We start from the raw sequence: 23,099 nt of genomic DNA, 5'->3' as shown, positions 1-23,099 counted from the left end.
CCAGATTTAGTGCCACGTGTAATGAATGACGAGTTTCCACCATGAGCTGAGTGGCTGACTGAGTTCTAATCGATACGACTGGGACAAGAGACATCTTCACTTTAGCTATTACAGTTATGCCAGATACCAGCAGCTTCTACAACAAAACCAAAGAAACAGGGAACTATGAAGTTTGGGCCAACCTCCGATTTGTGTTAGCTAGCTTAGGGATTCAAAACTGACCAAGATTTGGCCTTTCTTCTGCTGAAAAAGGTAAGACATAGCGAATATATCTTGCTAGATATATAGCTGCATTGAGCTGACTTGACTGCGCCATAAGTTTGTTTCATCTGAATGTAAAATGTTGCCTCTTGCAGTTATTTGTAACATGCTATGACTATATACACTTACTGGCCAGATTATTGGGTACACTACCCCGTTCATGAAAATGGTTAGCTCCTACAGACAGTGAGTCACGTGGTCGTGGCTTGCTATATAAAGCAGGAAGACAGGCATCAAGTTATGCAGTGACATTTCAAGTGAGATCGTCATCATCCTCATAATGACCGCACTATTATAGCTGATTATAAATCCATAATAATACATATATTATCACCTAATGTTGTGTTAGATCTTTTTATCAACTTAAGTTTTGAACTTCTATTAGCTCTTTATGGCCTGTAGGCCTCATTGACCTGAGCTCATACAACTTGTTTTTGAGTTAAAAAAAAAGCGCAGTGCAAGCTAACAAACAGGCGGGCCACAAACAGGCAAATAATGTCATGCTGATGGCAGAGTCAGGATTTGGCGTATGCAGCATGAGTCCATGACCCGATCCTGCCTTGTGTCAACAGTACAGGCTGATGGAGGTGGTGTGGGGAATGTTTTCCTGGCATACCTTAGGTCCCTTGCAACGAATTGAGCCACGTTTACATACCCCAAAGAATTTCAGGCTGTTCTCGAGGCAAAGGGGTGTCCAACCCGGTACTAGATACTAGGTGTACCTAATAAACTGGCCACCGAGTGTATGTACATGTTTATGTGGTCTAAAAGTCACATCGGATTAGCTAACTACTTCACACTTCTGGCACAGAATAGCCATGGTCTTATTTGACGACAAAGCTCTAGCTAGAAAATATCTTTGAACAATATATTGCTTATTTTTCAGTGCTTCAACAACTTCTACATATTTGCGGAAATGTAGCCACGCAAAACATGAGGCAGTTGGGATGTTTGTGAAGGATCAGATCGGTAAGCACAAACGTTAGCAAGGACAACAGTCGGTTCCATCATTTTATTTCCCCTAGCTGGCCCAGAATTGAGTTAATAGTAAAATAGACATCTCCTAATGCTAGGCATTTATGTACACAAGCCGTTTAGGAAAATTAACAACCCAGGATTTACGTTGAGTATTGATGACATAATATCCCAATCGATTAGCCTACTACACAGATATATTACTATGTTTTTCCCCACTTGAGCTATCTGACCAGTCAATAAGAATAAAACCGTAACATAACGCTATATTGAATGACTGGACATTAACAACACTCAGAAATAAAGGTTTAGATTTGTTCCTACAGCCGCTTCTTGCTAGTGATGGGGAAACAAAACTTAATGAAGCATTGATGTTTTCCAGACAAATTGTGACACTGCTTCGGAGTACAGTCCTTTGTGATTTTGACGCATGCCTCGGAGCTCCAGTATCAAACGTAACATCACTACTTGTCACTGGTATGGTACCCTGTAAGGTTCTCCTTTTAGTTTTAGGTACAAAATTGTAACCCATTTCATATCTCAGATAGTAGCTTTCTCTACAGGTACAAAATCAGGCCGTTTGCCTTTATATAGTACTACCACAGTGGCAAAGCCATTTGTTCTTTGTAAGACAAAAATTAGCGCAATGACTGGAAGTCTATGGGTATCTACTAGCAATGCGCTAACGCTAGTTAATATCGGCTCACAAAACTACCTCTAACTTCCTTCATACTAGACACAGACACATAAAAATTGTATCCACAATCTCATCGGACTTTGGAGAAGTAGATAAAAGGGCTTTTTGCCAAAGTTATAGTATACACAAAATATGTTTGTACCCATTTTTTGGAGTGAGTGTGGTGATTGTACCTTTATATTCAAAATATGGGGTACAAAAATGTAAATACTCAGTATTCACACATCTACCCCAAAAGTCCCGAAAAGTACCACGAGATAATTATTTGCACTTCTGAAGGTACATGTGTATTTTGATCTTTCTGTACACCAGGGAAGAATACTGTACCCTTATTTCTAAGAGTGCAAAACATACTAACTCCCTTAGTCCTAATTTAAATGTATTTAGCCTGGAAATCTATGACTGATACAGTGGGGCAAAAAAAGTATTTAGTCAGCCACCAATTGTGCAAGTTCTCCCACTTAAAAAGATGAGAGAGGCCTGTAATTTTCATCATAGGTACACTTCAACTATGACAGACAAAATGAGAAAAAGAAAAATCACACTGTAGGATTTTTTATGAATTTATTTGCAAATTATGGTGGAAAATAAGTATTTGGTCAATAACAAAAGTTTATCTCAATACTTTGTTATATACCCTTTGTTGGCAAAGGTTTTCACACACTGTTGCTGGTATTTTGACCCATTCCTCCATGCAGATCTCTGGCTAGGCCACTCCAGGACCTTGAAATGCTTCTTACGAAGCCAATCCTTCGTTGCCCGGGCAGGGTGTGTTTGGGATCATTGTCATGCTGAAAGACCCAGCCACGTTTCATCTTCAATGCCCTTGCTGATGGAAGGAGGTTTTCACTCAAAATCTCACGATACATGGCCCCATTCATTCTTTCCTTTACACGGATCAGTCGCCCTGGTCCCTTTGCAGAAAAACAGCCCCAAAGCATGATGTTTCCACGCCCATGCTTCACAGTAGGTATGGTGTTCTTTGGATGCAACTCAGCATTCTTTGTCCTCCAAACACGACGAGTTGAGTTATTACCAAAAAGTTATATTTTGGTTTCATCTGACCATATGACATTCTCCCAATCTTCTTCTGGATCATCCAAATGCTCTCTAGCAAACTTCAGACGGGCTTGGACATGTACTGGCTTAAGCAGGGGGACATGTCTGGCACTGCAGGATTTGAGTCCCTGGCGGCGTAGTGTGTTACTGATGATAGGCTTTGTTACTTTGGTCCCAGCTCTCTGCAGGTCATTCACTAGGTCCCCCCGTGTGATTCTGGGATTTTTGCTCACCGTTCTTGTGATCATTTTGACCCCACGGGGTGAGATCTTGCGTGGAGCCCCAGATCGAGGGAGATTATCAGTGGTCTTGTATGTCTTCCATTTCCTAATAATTGCTCCCACAGTTGATTTCTTCAAACCAAGCTGCTTACCTATTGCAGATGCAGTCTTCCCAGCCTGGTGCAGATCTACAATTTTGTTTCTGGTGTCTTTTGACAGCTCTTTGGTCTTGGCCATAGTGGAGTTTGGAGTGTGACAGTTTGAGGTTGTGGACAGGTGTCTTTTATACTGATAACAAGTTCAAACAGGTGCCATTAATACAGGTAACGAGTGGACAGAGGAGCCTCTTAAAGAAGAAGTTATAGGTCTGTGAGAGCCAGAAATCTTGCCAGAAATCTTGCTTGTTTGTAGGTGACCAAATACTTATTTTCCACCATAATTTGAAAATTAATTAATTAAAAATCCTACAATGTGATTTATTGGATTTTTTTTCTCATTTTGTCTGTCATAGTTGAAGTGTACCTATGATGAACATTACATGCCTCTCTCATCTTTTTAAGTGGGAGAACTTGCACAATTGGTGGCTGACTAAATGCTTTTTAACCCCACTGTATTCGTGAAAGGCAATTATTTCATAGTTGCCAAATGGTAAAATCGTATTCCGGATTGGAATGGATGGAGCATGTTTGAATTGTTGTCCATCTAGGTCTCCACAGTAATTTAATATAACCCTTGTAACTATCATCCAGCCTTGGAGAACGTGGAGGGCAACAAAATGCAAGTCAAATACTTGTATTATGTCAATTGAAAAAATGTCCATTATTAGATCTCATTACAACATAATAAATGTTGTCACTGTTATATTTAAAGGTTGTCAACATTAGAGTTCTGCACGGCTAACAATGAAATTCTTAGTCAAAATACTCACCAAATATTATTCTCTTTCAGCTATAGGAGACTCTACATAAGGAATCTACGTAAGAAGACTCCCTGAAGTGTCACCAAAGGCGACCGAGCTGCTACAACTTTGAGGAGTCGCCACGCAACACAGGATGCAGTTAGCAAACCTTTGCGCGAGGAAGGACCTGAGCTTTCCTTATTATTATTGTCCGTCTTTGTGGCTCACGGGAACTGTGAACCGACAGAGTACTCAGAAATGTTGTTGAAAGAGAGGGGCCTACAACCAAACATAGAAATCATATGAAATAAGGGAAGTTTGTGTGGGCAACGAGTCGGATGCAAAGGATTTACTTCAGACACCCGACAAGGCCCAAATCCGTCATTCGCATGAGAAAGAGACAGAGATATCGGGGATGTAGGTCGGGGTGCCCTGTAAGGATCCGACGGCAAGTGGGTAATCTGCATCTACCATCAGTCAAAATAGCCAATTATTTTTTACTTAACACTTATTTTTCTTAACTGCATTTTTGGTTAAGGGCTTATAAGTAAGCATTTCTCTAAGGGCTACACCTGTTGTATTCAGAGCATGTGACAAATAAAATTTGATTTGAACATTTGACTTTGTTGTGACAACGCCTCCTTTCATCCTCATCCGTCCTGGCCCTAACAGCAGCACTTCCTCTCAAGATCAGTGGCCAATTGGTCTCCCGGCAATTCAGGCAGGTGCACTCCTCAGTCTGGGATATCTGGAGTTCCTGGATAGCTTTCCTCAATTACATGATGCCAAACATTAGGTGACTGGACAAACACCTGCACTAGAACCTCTTCCCTTTCCTCAAAGGACAGCACATTCCATTTAGTCTGTATTGATAATAAGAACAAAGCAACAGGAAATTACAGAATGCAGTTAAATATTATGTAGTATGATTTGAATGTTGTGAAATGGGTAACAGAACCACAGGTGAAAGATTTTCACTAACCTTCTGCTTGGCCAGCCCCAACTAGAGAGGTCTTCCTCTCCAATTCTTTTCACGGCAGATGAAGACTGTGCCTATTCAAAACTGGAATCCTATAGAAAAAAAATCAGTTAGGAATGTGTTCAGTAGGCCAACATGGTATTTTGTAGCTATAGACCTAACTGTCAATGATTTTCATGCAGAAGGCTCGAGTATTACACTTTCACAATCAATACATAACATCTTGATAACCAATGTAGCTAAATCACCGCTCGTATAGATACATAGGCTACATTAGGTTACATTGTCTTTCACAAAGGTCTGTTGACAGAAACTACCAAGGTTTCCCAGCACACAGCTTTGACCTGCTACAGTAGCTATGTCGGTCTATTGTACTTCAAACAATGTGTATGCAGGTTGCTTAGGATTCAAACCTTCTCAAACAGCAGCAGTTTCCCCCAACTCAATCCCAACAAACAAACCTCTTGCAGGTTGAGTTCAATAAATGTAGGCAGATGTATGGTGAGATGCCGGAGGAAGCTTTGAATCGATCAGTAGCTTACGGAGTAATATGAGAAGAATGCAATTGCTGAATCTATGTAGATATTGTAAACTACGTGTTTTGATAACTTTCAAAATGTAGAAACAGGTCCATGTAGAATAATCAACACTTTCCATAATACCATAGAAGCAGTGTTATGCTAATATAACAATGTGTAACTCTCATTCCCAGCCGATACAGATACTGTGACTATCTGCATTTTGTTTGGTGGTAATGTGGCTACCTTGGAAACGTCAGAGTGGTCATACCCTCTTCCTGTGTGGTGTCCCATATACAACAGGAGTTCCCTGATCCTGGTGAAGAAAACGCAGGGTTCCTCCCTCCCCATGTTCAATTCAATAAAAATAAATAATAATAATAAATAAAAATCACAAAAAAAGAATACAAGTAAAAGTTGTGTCCAGTAAAATTCAGAGACATTTGTACCAAGCCTGTTTGTCAGTCTGGACTTAATCAAATCATCTTTCAAGTCTCCGTGTGCTACAGTAGCTTCATACATGTTTCTGTTTACACTTCCACAGTTACTGTCCTATTACCAATGGCAGTTAGGATATGTCCAAACACACCAAGACAGTCGTGGAGAGGGCACGACAACACCTTTTCCCCCTCAGGAGACTGAAATGATTTGGCATGGGTCCCCAGATCCTCAAAAAGTTATACAGCTGCACCACCGAGAGCATCCTGACCGGTTGCATCACCGCCTGGTATGGGAACTGCTCGGCATCTGACCGTGAGGCTCTACAGAGGGTAGTGCGTACAGCCCAGTACGTCACTGGGACCAAGCTTCCTTCCATCCAGGACCTACATACTAGGCGGTGTCAGAGGAAAGCCCAAAAAATTGTCAAAGACTCCAGTTACCAAAGTCATAGACTGTTCTCTCTGCTACCACGCGTCAAGTCTAGGACCAAAAGGTTCCTTAACATCTTCTACCCCCAAGCCATACTGTAAGACTGCTGAACAATTAATCAAATGGCCACCCGGACTATTTGCAATGACACTCCCCCATTTGTTTTTACACTGCTGCTACTCGCTGTTTATCTATGCATAGTCACTTTGCCCCTACCTACATGTAAAAATTACCTCAACTAAAACTGTAGCCCCACACATTGACTTGGTACCAGTACCCCCTTGTATATAGCCTCGTTATTGCTATTTTATTGCTATTTTATTTTTTTTATTTTGTAAATATTTTCTTGAACTGTATTGTTGGTTAAAGGCTTGTAAGTAAGCATTTCATGGTTGTATTCGGCGCATGTGACAATTAAAGTTTGATTTGATCTATTACCAATGGCAGTTAGGGATACAGTGGTTCCTAAGAGGTCATTTGTGGTTGAATACGGTACCCTGCGTCACTGCTTCATTGCTCCAGACCACCGCAAGGGGGAGTTAGAGCACTGATTATGCTTTTGGCTCTCAAGGTGCTAAATGTGTCTCTACCTGACATTGAATGGGCGATATAAACCAAATAGAAACTGACAATTGTGCACGACTTCAAAATTGAATTTCAATTAACTGAATGATGAGGATGAAGAAGGTGATTGAATTTAGGACAATAGTGTAAGAATTGCTATTCCTCTGTCCTGCGCGCATACTTGGTCAGAACAAGCTGCAACTGAACTGTAACATATTACTTACTAAAACTGTTGTTACACTAAGGTATTTATTCTAAGAGAAACGAAAATGATTATTTTTAGATATTCTCACAGAGCAGATTAGCCCTAACGAAAAATGCCCCTTAGATACTGTATGAATTCGGAGGGCAGAAATGATTCCATATGAAAGCATTAGACCTCTCACTGAAGGCGTCAGTCATACAAAAGTTATACTTAAATCCAAACTGGATTTAACGAAAAATGACATGAAAAGCGCACATTTGTAAATCCCAAACTCTAAAAGTATTGGAAAGGGAGATAAATGATTTTTGACATGTAAACAAGATGCTGTTTTTTTATTTACAGTAGTGATGGACAGCTGGAGTCATTTTGAAAACAGGTTTTCAAAGACTTGTTTTTTTTCACAAGTGTACTGTAGTACACCTGGTGTAGTCCATCTTGCAAACAATGTTTTCTATTAGCAAGATAATAGCCCGGCTACTGTAGGTGTAAAAATCCTTAAATTTGCAAAACATCTTGATGGCCTTCACCAGTTCACATTTGCTTGTAAACTTGGTAGAGTTACGGATTAATGTTTTCATTGCTTGCTGTTTGGGGTTTTAGGCTGGGTTTCTGTACAGCACTTTGAGATATCAGCTGATGTATGAAGGGCTATATAAATAAATTTGATTTGATTTGATATCAGGAGACCTACATGTAGAGATTATACAAATATTTGTAGATTTACTGTAGGCCATACCGAAAGTGTTGTAGGTCTTTTATCTACATAAAGGTCTACTTACTCTGTTGGTGTCTTGACCCAGTTTATACCCTCATTTGCAATGCAAACCCGGGCGGCAGTGTGTTTAGGGTCATTGTCTGCATTTGGAGAAGAAGAAAAAAGCACATTTAGCCACAATATGAGAAATATACATGTAAATAGGCCTAAACATAACAAAATATTGCTATAATCCTACATTGAAAGAAACAATATGTACCCAGAAACACCACTCTGACATAGGGTCCAGCATATCTCTTGATGATTTCTTCCTCAAAGAAATCTCGAGCCATGATATCTGAAAAAGAAGGCAACATTGAATTATTGTGGAACACATAGCAGTCCATGGGGTGTAGGCTACAACATTTGATGTACCTTTTGCTTTATAAATTGCTAAATTACCATCAAAAATGGGCCTGGTCCCTGGCGAGAAATTGCCCCAACACATGGAGTTTGAGGGGATGCTTGGGTCTCGGCTTGCTTTATCTTCCTTTTTTTCTGTAGCAATTTTGTGCAAATTGCTCAAGGGCCACGGTTGATTCTTCTGTGAAGATGGTGTCATTGAAAGTCTTGCTAGCTTTGATCCATGCCTCGGCCTGCAGGACACAAAATTCTTTGTTTGTCAGACAAATCATTGGGTTAGAAACTACAGAACAGTACAAAACAAGAGAACACATGGCTAATGTTCTGAAAAAAAATGTTAGTTAGAAACTACAGAACAGTAAAAAAAAATGTATATATATATACACTGCTTAAAAAAGGGAACACTAAAATAACACATCCTAGATCTGAATGAATGAAATATTTCTTTACATAGTTGAATGTGCTGACAACAAAATCAGACAAAAATTAATTTTCAATGGAAATCAAATTTATCAACCCATGGAGGTCTGGATTTGGAGTCACACTCAAAATTAAAGTGGAAAACCACACTACAGGCTGATCCAACTTTGATGTAATGTCATTAAAACAAGTCAAAATGAGGCTCAGTAGTGTGTTTGGCCTCCACGTGCCTGTATGACCTCCCTACAACGCCTGGGCATGCTTCTGATGAGGTGGCGGATGGTCTCCTGAGAGATCTCCTCCCAGACCTGGACTAAAGCATAGGCATAGTTCTAAAGCATAGTTCCTCTTGCAGGAACTGCTGACACACTCCAGCCACATGAGGTCTAGCATTGTCTTGCATTAGGAGGAACCCAGGGCCAACCGCACCAACATATGGTCTCACAAGGGGTCTGAGGATCTCATCTCAGTACCTAATGGCAGTCAGGCTACCTCTGGCGAGCACATGGAGGGCTGTGCGGCCCCCAAAGAAATGACACCCCACACCATGACTGACCCACCGCCAAACCGGTCATGCTGGAAGATGTTGCAGGCAGCAGAACGTTCTCCACGGCGTCTCCAGACTCTGTCACGTCTGTCACGTGCTCAGTGTGAACCTGCTTTCATCTGTGTAGAGCACAGGCGCGAGTGGCGAATTTGCCAATCTTGGTGTTCTCTGGCAAATGCCAAACGTCGTGCACGGTGTTGGGCTGTAAGCACAACTCCCACCTGTGGACGTTGGGCCCTCATACCACCCTCATGGAGTCTGTTTCTGACCGTTTGAGCAGACACATGCACATTTGTGGCATGCTGGAGGTGATTTTGCAGGGCTCTGGCAGTGCTCCTCCTTGCACAAAGGTTGAAAGTCCGTGTTGCCCAGCAACAGCCCCAAAACATCACTGCTCTAGAGGAGATCTGCATGGAGGAGTGGGCCAAAATACCAGCAACAGTGTGTAAAAACCTTGTGAAGACTTACAGAAAACGTTTGACCTCTTTCATTGCCAAAAAAGGGTATATAAACAAAGTATTGAGATAAACTTTTGTTATTGACCAAATACTTATTTTCCACCATAATTTGCAAATGAATTCATTAAAAATCCTACAATGTGATTTTCTGGGTTTTTTTTCTCATTTTGTCTGTAATAGTTGAAGTGTACCTATGATGAAAATTACAGGCCTCTCATCTTTTTAAGTGGGAGAACTTGCACAATTGGTGGCTGACTAAATACTTTTTTGCCCCACTGTAGATACTTTTGTACCTGTTTCCTCCAGCATCTTCACAAGGTCCTTTGCTGTTGTGCTGGGATTGATTTGCACATTTCGCACCAAAATATGTTCATCTCTAGGACACAAAAGCGTCTCCTTCCTGAGCGGTATGAAAGCGTGTGTGAGCAAGGAGGCCTACAAACCTGACTCAGTTACACCAGCTCTATCAGGAGGAATGGGCCAAAATTCACCCAATCCACCCTTATTGTGGAAGGCTACCTGAAACTATTTAAAAGCAATGCTACCAAATACTGATATAGTGTATGTAAACTTCTGACCCACTGGGAATATGATGAAAGAAGTAAAAGCTGAAATAAATAATTCTCTCTATTATTATTCTGACATTTCACATTCTTAAAATAAAGTGGTGATCTTAACTGACCTAAGACAGAATTTTTACTTGGATTAAATGTCAGGAATTGTGAAAAACGGAGTTTAAATGTATTTGGCGAAAGAGTATGTAAACTTCTGACTTCAACGGTATGTTTTAAAACAGTTTTTTAAAATTAACTAATTAATTAAAGCATTTTAATTGTATAAAAGCCCATTAGATATTCATTTAGAATTCTCAAAATGTTATTAGATCTACTACTGTACAAACATTTTATGGATCTGCCAGTATTTTCATTTAGAGATTCCGGTAAAGAAATGTGTATGTAGAGGGTTAACTTTCTTCACCAATTCTCTTACTATTTTGTACAATTGTGTGATTTTTTTTGCACTCACAATATTAAAAACTTTCAAATGCATTCATGAATTAAATCACTTTAGCCGACATGTTGTGGTTCATCTGATGAAGGATTGACTCGATCTATAAACCCAGGACGATAGTAAAACAGGAAATAAGATACACTACAAGAAAGGGAACACATATCTAACTGTAGAAAACGGTTTCAGGTAGGAGGTCCATCTAAAAGGTGCAGATCGGAGGGCCGTCAAGCGAAACAGACCAATGAAGCATGGGTACACGGAGGGAGTATCTACGACTCTCTGAGGACTGGGTAGGGTAGGAGGCCCACGCCCTCCGCTTCTCCCTTCTCTCACCGTGTGGTTCTGGGCTGGGAGGGTGGCTTCGGCTCTCGTCGAAGCTCGGATCATCACATCTCCATGTTGCCTGGGTTGCCCCCATCAGGCTTCATCTTCCCGTTCCCCGTTAGGCACGGCCGCATGTCGAAAAACATTCTTTCCCCGTTAGGCACAGCCACATTTCGAAAAACACTCTTTCCACGTTACCCTTCTCAGAGTTTAAGAATTGTGTGTGTTCCATTATTTGTGATATCAAATCAAATGTATTTGTCACATACATATGGTTAGCAGATGTTAATGCGAGTGTAGCGAAATGCTTGTGCTTCCAGTTCCGACAATGCAGTAATAACCAACGAGTAATCTAACTAACAATTCCAGAACTACTACCTTATACACACACAACTGTAAAGGGATAAAGAATATGTACATAAATATATATGAATGAGTGATGGTACAGAACGGCATAGGCAACATGCAGTAGATGGTATCGAGTACAGTATATACATATGAGATGAGTAATGTAGGGTATGTAAACAAAGTGGCATAGTTTAAAGTGGCTAGTCATACATGTATTACATAAAGATGCAGTTGATGATAGAGTACAGATGGTATCGAGTACAGTATATACATATGAGATGAATAATGTAGGGTATGTAAACATTATATTAAGTAGCATTGTTTAAAGTGGCTAGTGATATATTTTCCATCAATTTCCATCAATTCCCATTATTAAAGTGGCTGGAGTTGAGTCAGTGTGTTGGCAGCAGCCACTCAATGTTAGTGGTGGCTGTTTAACAGTCTGATGGCCTTGAGATAGAAGCTGTTTTTCAGTCTCTCGGTCCCAGCTTTGATGCACCTGTACTGACCTCACCTTCTGGATGATAGCGGGGTGAACAGGCAGTGGCTCGGGTGGTTGTTGTCCTTGATGATCTTTATGGCCTTCCTGTGACATCGGGTGGTGTAGGTGTCCTGGAGGGCAGGTAGTTTGCCCCCGGTGATGCGTTGTACAGACCTCACTACCCTCTGGAGAGCCTTACGGTTGTGGGCGGAGTAGTTGCCGTACCAGGCGGTGATACAGCCCGACAGGATGCTCTCGATTGTGCATCTGTAGAAATGTGTGTGAGTGTTTAGTGACAAGCCGAATTTCTTCAGCCTCCTGAGGTTGAAGAGGCGCTGCTGCGCCTTCTTCACGATGCTGTCTGTGTGGGTGGACCAATTCAGTTTGTCTGTGATGTGTACGCCGAGGAATTTAAAACTTACTACCCCCTCCACTACTGTCCCGTCGATGTGGATAGGGGGGTGCTCCCTCTGCTGTTTCCTGAAGTCCACAATCATCTCCTTAGTTTTGTTGACGTTGAGTGTGAGGTTATTTTCCTGACACCACACTCCGAGGGCCCTCACGTCCTCCCTGTAGGCCGCCTCGTCGTTGTTGGTAATCAAGCCTACCACTGTAGTGTCGTCCGCAAACTTGATGATTGAGTTGGAGGCGTGTGTGGCCACGCAGTCATGGGTGAACAGGGAGTACAGGAGAGGGCTCAGAACGCACCCTTGTGGGGCCCCAGTGTTGAGGATCAGCGGGGTGGAGATGTTGTTACCTACCCTCACCACCTGGGGGCGGCCCGTCAGGAAGTCCAGTACCCAGTTGCACAAGGCGGGGTCGAGACACAGGGTCTCGAGCTTGATGACGAGTTTGGAGGGTACTATGGTGTTAAATGCTGAGCTGTAGTCGATGAACAGCATTCTCACATAGGTATTCCTCTTGTCCAGATGGGTTAGGGCAGTGTGCAGTGTGGCTGAGATTGCATCGTCTGTGGACCTATTTGGGCGGTAAGCAAATTGGAGTGGGTCTAGGGTGTCAGGTAGGGTGGAGGTGATATGGTCCTTGACTAGTCTCTCAAAGCACTTAATGATGACGGAAGTGAGTGCTACGGGGCGGTAGTCGTTTAGCTCAGTGACCTTAGCTTTCTTGGGAACAGGAACAATGGTGGCCCTCTTGAAGCATGTGGGAACAGCAGACTGGGATAAGGATCGATTGAATATGTCCGTAAACACACCAGCCAGCTGGTCTGCGCATGCTCTGAGGGCGCGGCTGGGGATGCCGTCTGGGCCTGCAGCCTTGCGAGGGTAAACACGTTTAAATGTTTTACTCACGTCGGTTGCAGTGAAGGAGAGTCCGCATGTTTTGGTTGCGGGCCGAGTCAGTGGCACTGTATTGTCTTTAAAGCGGGCAAAAAAGTTATTTAGTCTGCCTGGGAGCAATACATCCTGGTCCGTGACGGGGCTGGTTTTCTTTTTGTAATCCGTGATTGACTGTAGACCCTGCCACATACCTCTTGTGTCTGAGCCGTTGAATTGCGACTCTACTGATATTGTGGCATTTAAAGTATATTGAAGATAGAAACAATAAGATTTGAAGCAATAGCCTACCTGCATGTGGTCAACTATTTCAGGTCTTTATAAATAAATTATATTATTTTCACTGAATCTCCATTTGGGTATTGGTTAGACTACAATTAGGGTGTGGAAATGTTAAATTATTTTGCTCTTAGTACTGTAGCCTACTCCCAAGATATTTTCCTAATGGAAACCCAGAGGTGTTTGGAATAGAAACACCATAATATTAATCAAATGAATGAAGCAAAATTTATTTAAATCAATCCCATATACTACGTTCTTACAAAAAAAAGGTTTTAAATTTTCTTGTACAGCCAATATTAAAGACTGTCAAATGCTTCTCAAATATGCCCTCTGGTGGTTAAACTAGCATTAACGGCAACAATGGTTGATACTTCAATAACGTGCCATAGAATTCTGCGGCAGCCAGCAATGTGTGCTGCAGTACAACAACTTTTACAGGAAGAACCACTCTAGGTGTTATCTGACACAAACATTTATTATGTTGACGTTTGAACATGTCAGACTTAACCTACCTAATTCTGTTCTCCCCATCGACGGCTGTTGGTGAGCAGGCAAGAGGTAAAGCTCCATTGATGGGCATAGCAGAGTACATCAGCTTCTGGCCCCTCAAAGATATTGGTTGGTCACACACAAACAATGCTGATGAGGGCCCACTTGCTGGTCTATATGCTGCATGTTCGGCTGTAAACTGGAAATCTCTCGAACAACTGCAGCAGGCAATCTTATGAGGTGGTGTTGACAGAGAGCCTGTGACAGGATTATATAATAGACAGCCAAGTGGTAAATTGCATTTTGTTCTAAAGAAAGGACAAAGCTTTTTGCTCATGCACTTCACAGCCAAAATGACAATACTAGTTTTATCTGCTTGGCTGTGGAACTAGCCTACTAGTTTAATAGGCTGTGGATTTATTTTATACAACTTTTCAAATATACTATACATAACCAGTTACATAACCAGCAGTCTATGGTCTAGCTACCAGTATAATCACCACCACTGCACTGTGGACCAACAAACTCCAACCATATATTCTGCATGATAAGGTTCTTCGGCAGGGCATGCAAACCATAGTTGATCAATACATATAGGGCTTTTCAGTCACAAACAGCCGTGATCCTTTCAATGCGTTGGGGGCGATGAAACAACGGAGCCCCATTCAATGACGTGAAGAGAATTGGGCCGAGGGGTACAATAAGAGCTAAGACGCTAATATTTGTGTAAACTCTACACAGTTGTGTTCTGTGAGTGTCACTGAGTATGCTGATACCCCATTTCATGAGCGCACAATCCATAGGTTAGGCTGTACAATATAAGTATGTCCCCAATGCAATTCTGAAGTCTATTACATCCACAGTGCGATTTCAACTGATTTTATTGTTTTCGTTGAATTTATATAACATCCCGACCTTGTTTAGCATTATATAGTCCAAATAAATAATGTTTTGGTACCCTTCCCCAGATCTGTGCCTTGAAACCATCCTGTCTCGGTGCTCTTGCACTGTCAACTGATATAGACATGTGTGTGCCTTTCCGAATCATGTCCAATCAATTGAATTTACCACAAGTGGACTCCAATCAAGTTGAAAAAACATGTCAAGGATGATCAATGGAAACCGGATGCACCTGAGCTCAATTTCGATTGTTTCGAGGCACAGATCTGGGGAAGGGTACCAAAATATTTCTGCAGGATTGAAGTTCCCCAAGAACACAGTGGCCTCTATCATTCTTAAATGGAAGAAGTTTGAAACCACGAACCACACAGCAATGGGGGAGAAGGGCCTTGCTTCTGGGGAAGTTTTTCAGCCGCAGGGACTGGGATACTAGTCAGAATTTAGGGAAAGATGAACAGAGTAAAGTACAGAGAGATCCTTGATGAAAACCTGCTCAGGACCTCAGACTGGGATGAATGTTCACCTTCCAACAGGACAATGACCCTAAGCACATAGCCAAGACAACGCAGGAGTGGCTTCGAATGTCCTTGAGTGGCCCAGCCAGAGCCCGGACTTGAGCCCGATTGAACACCTCTGGAGAGACCTGAAAATAGCTGTCCAGCGACGCTCCCCATCCAACCTGACAGAGCTTGAGAGGATCTTTAGAGAAGAATGGGAGAAACTCACCAAATACAGGTGTGCCAAGCTTGTAGTGTCATACCCAAGAAGACTCGAGGCTGTAATCGCTGCCAAAAGTACTTCAACAACGTACTGAGTAAAGAATCGGAATACTTTTGCAATTGTGATATTTCAGTTTTTATTTTTAATACATTTGCAAAAAAATCTAAAAACCTGTTTTTGCTTCGTCATTATGGGATAGATTGATGAGGAAAAAATGGATTTAATCCATTTTAGAATATGGCTGTAACGTAACAATCTGGAAAAGTCAAGGGGTCTAAATACTTTCCGAATGCACTGTCGTTTCCTGAAACAAGTCACATGGCATGATTCCACTATTTGTATCCGTTTGAATCACTTTCAATCCTTATTCTGGTTAGCTTCATACAGTTGTGCACAGCAGAGTTGTTGAAAATATACAACACATGGCAGAGTTGTTAGTTTGCCACTTTTGATCAGCACACATTTGGATTAAAATGTCTGTAAGACAGGAGAAGGAGCATACTGGAATGTATTATGGAGGTTAGAAACTGGTTAGTTTTTTGTGATGCTAGCAAGCATGCGTTTGCACACTGTAGTCAGTGCACAACAGAGCTATAGGCGCTGTTAACAATAGCTAGCAATTTGGTTTCTCTCTGTCCTGTCTGACAGCAGAACGTGGCTAGTTCTTACGGTAGTAGGCTGGACACATGACATTTTTAACAGTTTTATTTCTGATAAATGTGTACATTGCATCTACCATGGAGTCCAGTTTCATACTATTACCTTATGTCCCAAATTCTTGCCATAGTTTTGAAGTAGTTGTGGAAAAACAGGCTTTACTTTAGGGCATTTTTCACTCTGCCAGCTTGTATTAGTTCTATTGAGCACCGTGACACCAACTCGCCTTCTGAACGTTCTATTCCCAGCCCATTGTTCTCCCTTACTGAAAAAAAACAGGCTTCTCTCTTAACAGGTGTGGCAAACCTTTTACTAAATGTAGTAAATATACTAAACATGTATTCAATGTCTTAACATATATTAATAAATATACAAATGAAAATCATCAGCATGGTAATGAAGAAAAGAGCTAAGACTGTATACTTCCCTCATAAATGTAGCTACAACATTTGCATAAGAGATGTGAACACTATGGGGATGTTGACCTTAGGATCTTTAAAGGGGGACCTACATACATTTTTACATCAGTCAAGTGATAACTGAGCAATAGATTTCAACCAATAGTAGTTTAAAAGATAATTAACAAAATGTGTATGATTAAAACAAAACTAAATCAAACCAAGTTCAGAACTATTGCCTTTTTGAGTGAGCTTTGGAGATCTGTAGAAATCCTTCATCCAAAACTTGTTGAATGCATGCACTGAAACAATCAGAAAATACTGAAAACAATGAAAACATTTTATTTTGGCATCTTAAAAAGGTAGGAATTGAGTTCAGCCTAATATGGCAATTTATATTTTTCCAAAATGAATTATTCTTACACTAAAAAATGCCAAATTTTGTTCATTTTGACAACTCACAGCTGGGTCAATATTGGACAAACAGAGCATTGGGATAGTGCTTCTAATGCAGCGCTCAACCCAGTTATGACATAAACCCAGCACATTGGGTTGTGGGATTGACCCAGCAGCTGGCACATTTTTTAAATCTAATCCTTGGGTTATTTTCAATGTAATCCTAATTATATTTTTGCCCTCTTTTACCACCCCCCCTTTTTTTCTACACACAATCAAGATACAATGTTGAATGTCTAATAATTCATTTGTATTTTTTTTAATATATATTTTTTGAATTTTACCCCTTTTTTCTCCCCAATTTCGTGGTATCCAATTGTTGTAGTAGCTACTATCTTGTCTCATCGCTACAACTCCCATACAGGCTCGGGAGAGACAAAGGTTGAAAGTCATGCGTCCTCCGATACACAACCCAACCAAGTCGCACTGCTTCTTAACACAGCGCGCATCCAACCCAGAAGCCAGCCGCACCAATGTGTCGGAGGAAACACCGTGCACCTGGCAACCTTGGCTAGCGCGCACTGCGCCCGGCCCACCACAGGAGTCGCTGGTGCACGATGAGACAAGGACATCCCTACCGACCAATCCCTCCCTAACCTGGACGACGCTAGGCCAATTGTGCGTCGCCCCACGGACCTCCCGGTCGCGGCCGGTTACCACAGAGCCTGGGCGCGAACCCAGAGACTCTGATGGAACAGCTGGCGCTGCGCCCTTAACCACTGCGCCGCCCGGGAGGCCCAATTAATTTGTATTGCCTGCATTTCAGAACATAAATTAGAGCACGTCAGACAATTTTCCACAATGTACAATAATATATAGATGTTTTAAATAGCAAATTGAAACAAAGCCCTATTGTCTAAGGTATGTGTTAATTCATAAGATAGGATTGATTACTCACATCATGCTGTTTTGCTATACAATAATGGTCAACATTTGGGTAGAGTCAAAACATTGTTACACACTGAGAAGTGTGAAATATTACGTTAGAGGTTCACTCTATTAAGCAGTGCTGGGAAAAGTCCTCAATTGGCATACTTGAGTAAAAGTACAGATAACTTAATAAAAATGACTCAAGTAAAAGTTACCCAATAAAATACTACTTGAGTAAAAGTATTTTGTTTTAAATATATATAGTATTAAAAGTAAAAATAATTTCAAATTTCTTATATTAAGCAAACCAGATGGCTCAATTTTTATTTTGTATTTTTTTTATTTACAGATAGCCAGGGGCACTTTCAAACACAATTTACAAACGAAGCATTTGTGTTTAGTGAGTCCGAACAGATCAGAGGCAGTAGAGATGACCTGGGATGTTCTCCTGATAAGTGCATGAATTGGACCATTTTCCTGTAAAAAATATAACAAGTACTTCCAGTGATGGAGTAAAAATTACATTATTTCTTTAGGAACATATTGAAGTAGAAGTAAAAGTTGGCAAAAATGTAAATTGTAAAGTAAAGTACAGATACCCCCAAACAACACTTAAGTAAAAGTATTTAAAGTATTTTTTGTAGTTGAGCTAAAGGCAAACAAAAACATACCATACAGTAGGCAAAAAGCAGGCCAAAATGAATGAAAACAAACAAAAAGTCAAATTAACAGGGCTATAAATAGTGCCTTAAGAGCATATTAACATTGGAATATGAAGGGGAAGGGGATACCTAGTCAGTTGCACAACTGAATGCATTCAACTGAAATGTGTCTTCAAAATTTAACCCAACCCCAGCCTGTAATGTGTGTGTTGTGTGACCGGTTGGTCACTGTGACAATAGCTGTGCAAATAACCAATAAAGCAAGTATGGTCAAATGAAGGCCAGACTATCTATGGTAGCTTTGCATGTAATGCATCTAGTCCCAAAGTGGCTGCATGGTTCTCAGAGGCTCTGGTGAAGTTACGTTTTTCAAGTATCCATTAAGGTTGTAGTATTGGTTATCAATGACAATGTGGAAGATGTAGACGATGCTGTTTTACACAGGATCAATGAAAATCTGTGTTTCTTCCCCCCAAAGCTGTCACCACTCTCAAAAAATGAATTTCTTAGTTTTACTTACCCTCAAACTTTGTAATCAAAGAGGCCAAGTTCCACTCATCCAGCATCCTTTACAAAGCTAACCATTGGCCAGGACCTCAGCATTGAACTACAGAAATAAAGAAATGTTAAACTTACTTGGCTACTCAAATTTAAAGTAAACTAAGTTTAGCTAGCTAACCGATTTGCTTCCATCTTCCTGAACTTCCAACTAAAGCTGCCACTGTCAGAAACCATTGAAAACCAGTAAGTACAGTACAGTAACAATCAATCACCATGCAAACATGAGATAATCCTGCCAAATCGCTTGGTTAAATTAAACCAGATGGAGAATAAAATCTAGCATTGGTATTTTAGCTAGCCAGCTAATGTTAGTTAATGAGGGAAACCATGTCCAAGACAGTCCAGAAGAAGTGTCTGACTTAGTTAGCCAAGATAGCTAGCTAGCTACCATAACATACTGTAACGACCCTGGGTTTATAAGCGCGGAAATCGACTCTGCCACATGGGCATGCTTTTGCGGCACAGTCGATAGCGCGCCGGACCTCGGGCTAGAAGGTCGAGGGTTCGAGACCTGCTCCCTGCCTGTTTCATTACAATACATTAACATAGTTAGCTAGCGAGCTGGCCAGACGTCGACAAAAAACGTACATTTAGCTATATTCTGCGACAACACTTCAGTAAGTTAGCATTGTGAGCATTGCTAACATTACCACAGCCAGAGATATTAGTACAGAACATGGCTAGCCAGCTACGGTCATTAGTGAACGCTTATGATAACGTTAACTAGCTACCTAATTATGATATGACAACCCATTTAACCTGCATGATAATCAAATTCATAATTTGTAACATTTGTTACTTTCCGTTTTCACAATTTTAAGTCAGCCAAAACACCCTTCTGTCGAAATAACATTAGCCGTTTTCCAGTCAGTCACTCTAGAACTAGAAGACATGCAAGTTGCCACGTCTCGACACTTGCTCACATTTTGGTAGACTTCAACCTTGCTGTTTTTATAGAAAATAGTGTAACTTACATCCCAAAGCCATGCATGCAAGAAGACTTGACATATCTGACACATTTCTCTGTCTTCCCTTCAAGGGAAGGCCTCAACCTGTATTTTGTTTTTTTAAATGTGATGGCTAATGTTAGCTTGCTAAGCGCTAGCCAGTCAGTGGCGTTAACAGATTGAAGCCGCAATCAACACAATGTGTTTCACTCTATCGCATAAAGCAAGGCACTTAGCTCATAACATTTTAGTTTATTAGGAAGTTAACTTTGGTAGGTAACTAGCTAGATAGCTTGGTTTCCATTTTCAAATATATTTTTCTAATCCCCCTGGTTGGTCATCAACGGTTACTGGTCTTGCAACTCTTGTGTTCACCAGAAACGGCTTCTGGTCAACTGTCTGCCACTAGTGGTTTGCTGCATATTTGATGCAGATTCACCACTAGTGGCAAACTTCTGGGAACATTTTGTTGCACATTATTTACTTTGTAGCAAATTTGCAGAACATTCACCACAAGCAAAAAAAAAACATTTTTTTGTAAGGGGTATAATCACAATGCTAGGTCCACTGTTGATAGCAATGTGATCTACCTGCTTACAATTTATGGGCCTTCCTCAGGCAACGTCTCATTAACACAGTTAGAGCTAATTTATACACCATCTCACAGTTACCTTTGGGTACACATTATTGTAACCCAGAGTTTCCCAGAGTTTCCCAGAGTTTCTAAATTGGCTGGCGCCTATCCATCAATTAGTGAAAAGTTTCCAGGTCATGGTTAACAGTTTTTCTTTCAGAAAAATGTGTGTAACTTTATCAAAACGCATGTCCCTGGGTTTTTTTCAAGATATGGACTGCGAAGAAATAACCTTATTTTTAACTATTTCGTTGACTCTAAATGTCTGCTAGGTAATCCGATATGCTTCGACATTTGTTTGTTTGTAAGTATCGAATTGAGCGTATGCTGCGCAGGTTGACGGAGTTACACACCACATGAATGGGTCTAGCTGTAGATTTTCCTCGGAGTAGGAAAGTAGAAACGACTCAAGAGAGTGCAGCTTCCAGTCCGCCAAGAGATTACATCATGCAACCCTTGCGGATAGCAACAAGTCCTTCACTTGACTAGAGTGCTCACTGCTGGCATCACAAGCTGGTGGCAGGGCTGCTTGATTTGGCTACTTGCGCGAGAAGGCAGAGCATTCCCTCTTAAAAGTGTCAATAATATGAGTGGCCTGAACATTAGTGCAGAGGTAATATTGGTGCATAGCAAATTCGCACACTTACATCACGAGTTTGAACCTTGCATGTAGCAAGATTGCTTTTACATTTTGTAAGCCTTTACATTACATTTTTCAGGCAAAGGCACACCATTTCAATGTTATTGACATATGAAGTGAAATATGTAAATGAGATAGATCAGCACTCTATTGTCAGTAGCAAGACACAAAGTCAATCTCAAGGAAAATGTCATTGGTGGTCATGTTGCCACCTTTTGGTATAATTGAGAATAGCAGTACCTGGTTGATGAATCTGACAGTGAATGTATTAACTAGGAAAATACTTTTTCTTAAACAGAGGTGACTTAATTAGTGTTCAGGATTATTGACAACCATTATGGAAATAGTTTCAAAACAGGTCATAATAAACATGATTCCTCATTATATTAATTCACAGCAATATCTTAAAATACTTGAAACACTATTTCTGTATCTGTGTAATATCTCAAATGTAACACACACACACACACATAGAATGTAAATTAGCCCTTTATTATTAATGATTTGGCTCTTAAAAGAGCCTTTGGTTTTGTCAAAGAAAAGTGTGTTGAAGATTGTTGCCCCAGCACTCATATTCTAGTGAATGTAATGACAAGAACACGTTTTCAGTACATTTTCATATAGTCCACACTAGAGCTAGTCAGAGGCAGACATTCTAATTCACTTATATGTGTATTACAGTAGTCAACATTTAAATATTTGGTCCCATATTCCTAGCATGCAATGATCACATCAACCTTACTAGGCTACAAACTTGATGAATGCATTTGCTGTTTATTTTGGTCATGTTTTAGATAGTTTTGTGCCCAATATAAATTAATGGTAAATAATGTATTGTGTTATTGGGGAGTCACTTTTATTGTAAATAAGAATAGAATATGTTTCTAAACACTTCTACATTAATGTGGATGCTACCATGATTAAGGATTATCCGGAATGAATCGCAAATAATAAGTGAGAAAGTTAGACGCACAAATAACATACTCCCAAGACATGCTAACCTCTCACCGTACAATAACAGGGGAGGTTAGCATTAGTGTGTGTGTGTGTGTGTGTGTGTATGATATTAATGCCTCTGTAACTTTCTCAATCATCAAAACATCATCAAAACAAACTACCTAACTGTGAGACTTGTTTACAATGTACCACATCTCTGTTTAGCACAATGGAGAAATGTAATATTGTTTAGAAAAGAGATACGTGTCAGCTAAGCTAACAGCAGCTAAATTCTTTATGATTGCAGCCATGTTTGTTTATGTTTGACAAGCGAAAACTCCCTATTCATTATAAGACGGAAATAATCAAAGTCAAAGATGGCTGCGCCCATTGCCTGAATAAGATTAACTTAGTTTGGCCACTTTTCAGTATATTGCACATTTTTGATGTGCTTGTATACAAGAACTGGAGCACATGACTTGACAAGTCGTTTACAGTTTTCAACAAATCACAAAGCAAATGTTATCATCTCACAGATTATCGCTTTCAAGTCCATGGGGGTAGAAATGGGGGAAGGTATCGTGGTGGGATACGATGGAGGAAATATTACTATGATGGGGGATTTATTAATAAATAGGGGACAAACACAGAATAAGTTTCTAAAATGAATAAGAATAAAACCTCTGGAAAGGGGGG

General features: G+C 40.6%; 1 protein-coding gene and 1 long non-coding RNA gene across 2 annotated transcripts in view; both read left to right on the top strand.

The window, feature by feature from the left end:
* The window catches only part of LOC112218221 (metabotropic glutamate receptor 8-like), a 223,866-nt gene that overhangs the window by 75,991 nt on the left and 124,776 nt on the right, over positions 1 to 23,099 (top strand). The gene's annotated exons all lie outside the window — the stretch shown is intronic.
* Positions 816 to 4,700, top strand: LOC121840045. Its single transcript, XR_006079329.1, has 3 exons — positions 816 to 1,230; positions 1,619 to 1,713; positions 4,162 to 4,700. It is a non-coding gene; the product is annotated as an uncharacterized LOC121840045 (long non-coding RNA).

The sequence above is a fragment of the Oncorhynchus tshawytscha genome, linkage group LG19 (assembly GCF_018296145.1).
Source record: "Oncorhynchus tshawytscha isolate Ot180627B linkage group LG19, Otsh_v2.0, whole genome shotgun sequence".
NCBI lineage: Eukaryota > Metazoa > Chordata > Actinopteri > Salmoniformes > Salmonidae > Oncorhynchus > Oncorhynchus tshawytscha.
This window is presented reverse-complemented; position numbering and strand designations above follow the sequence as displayed.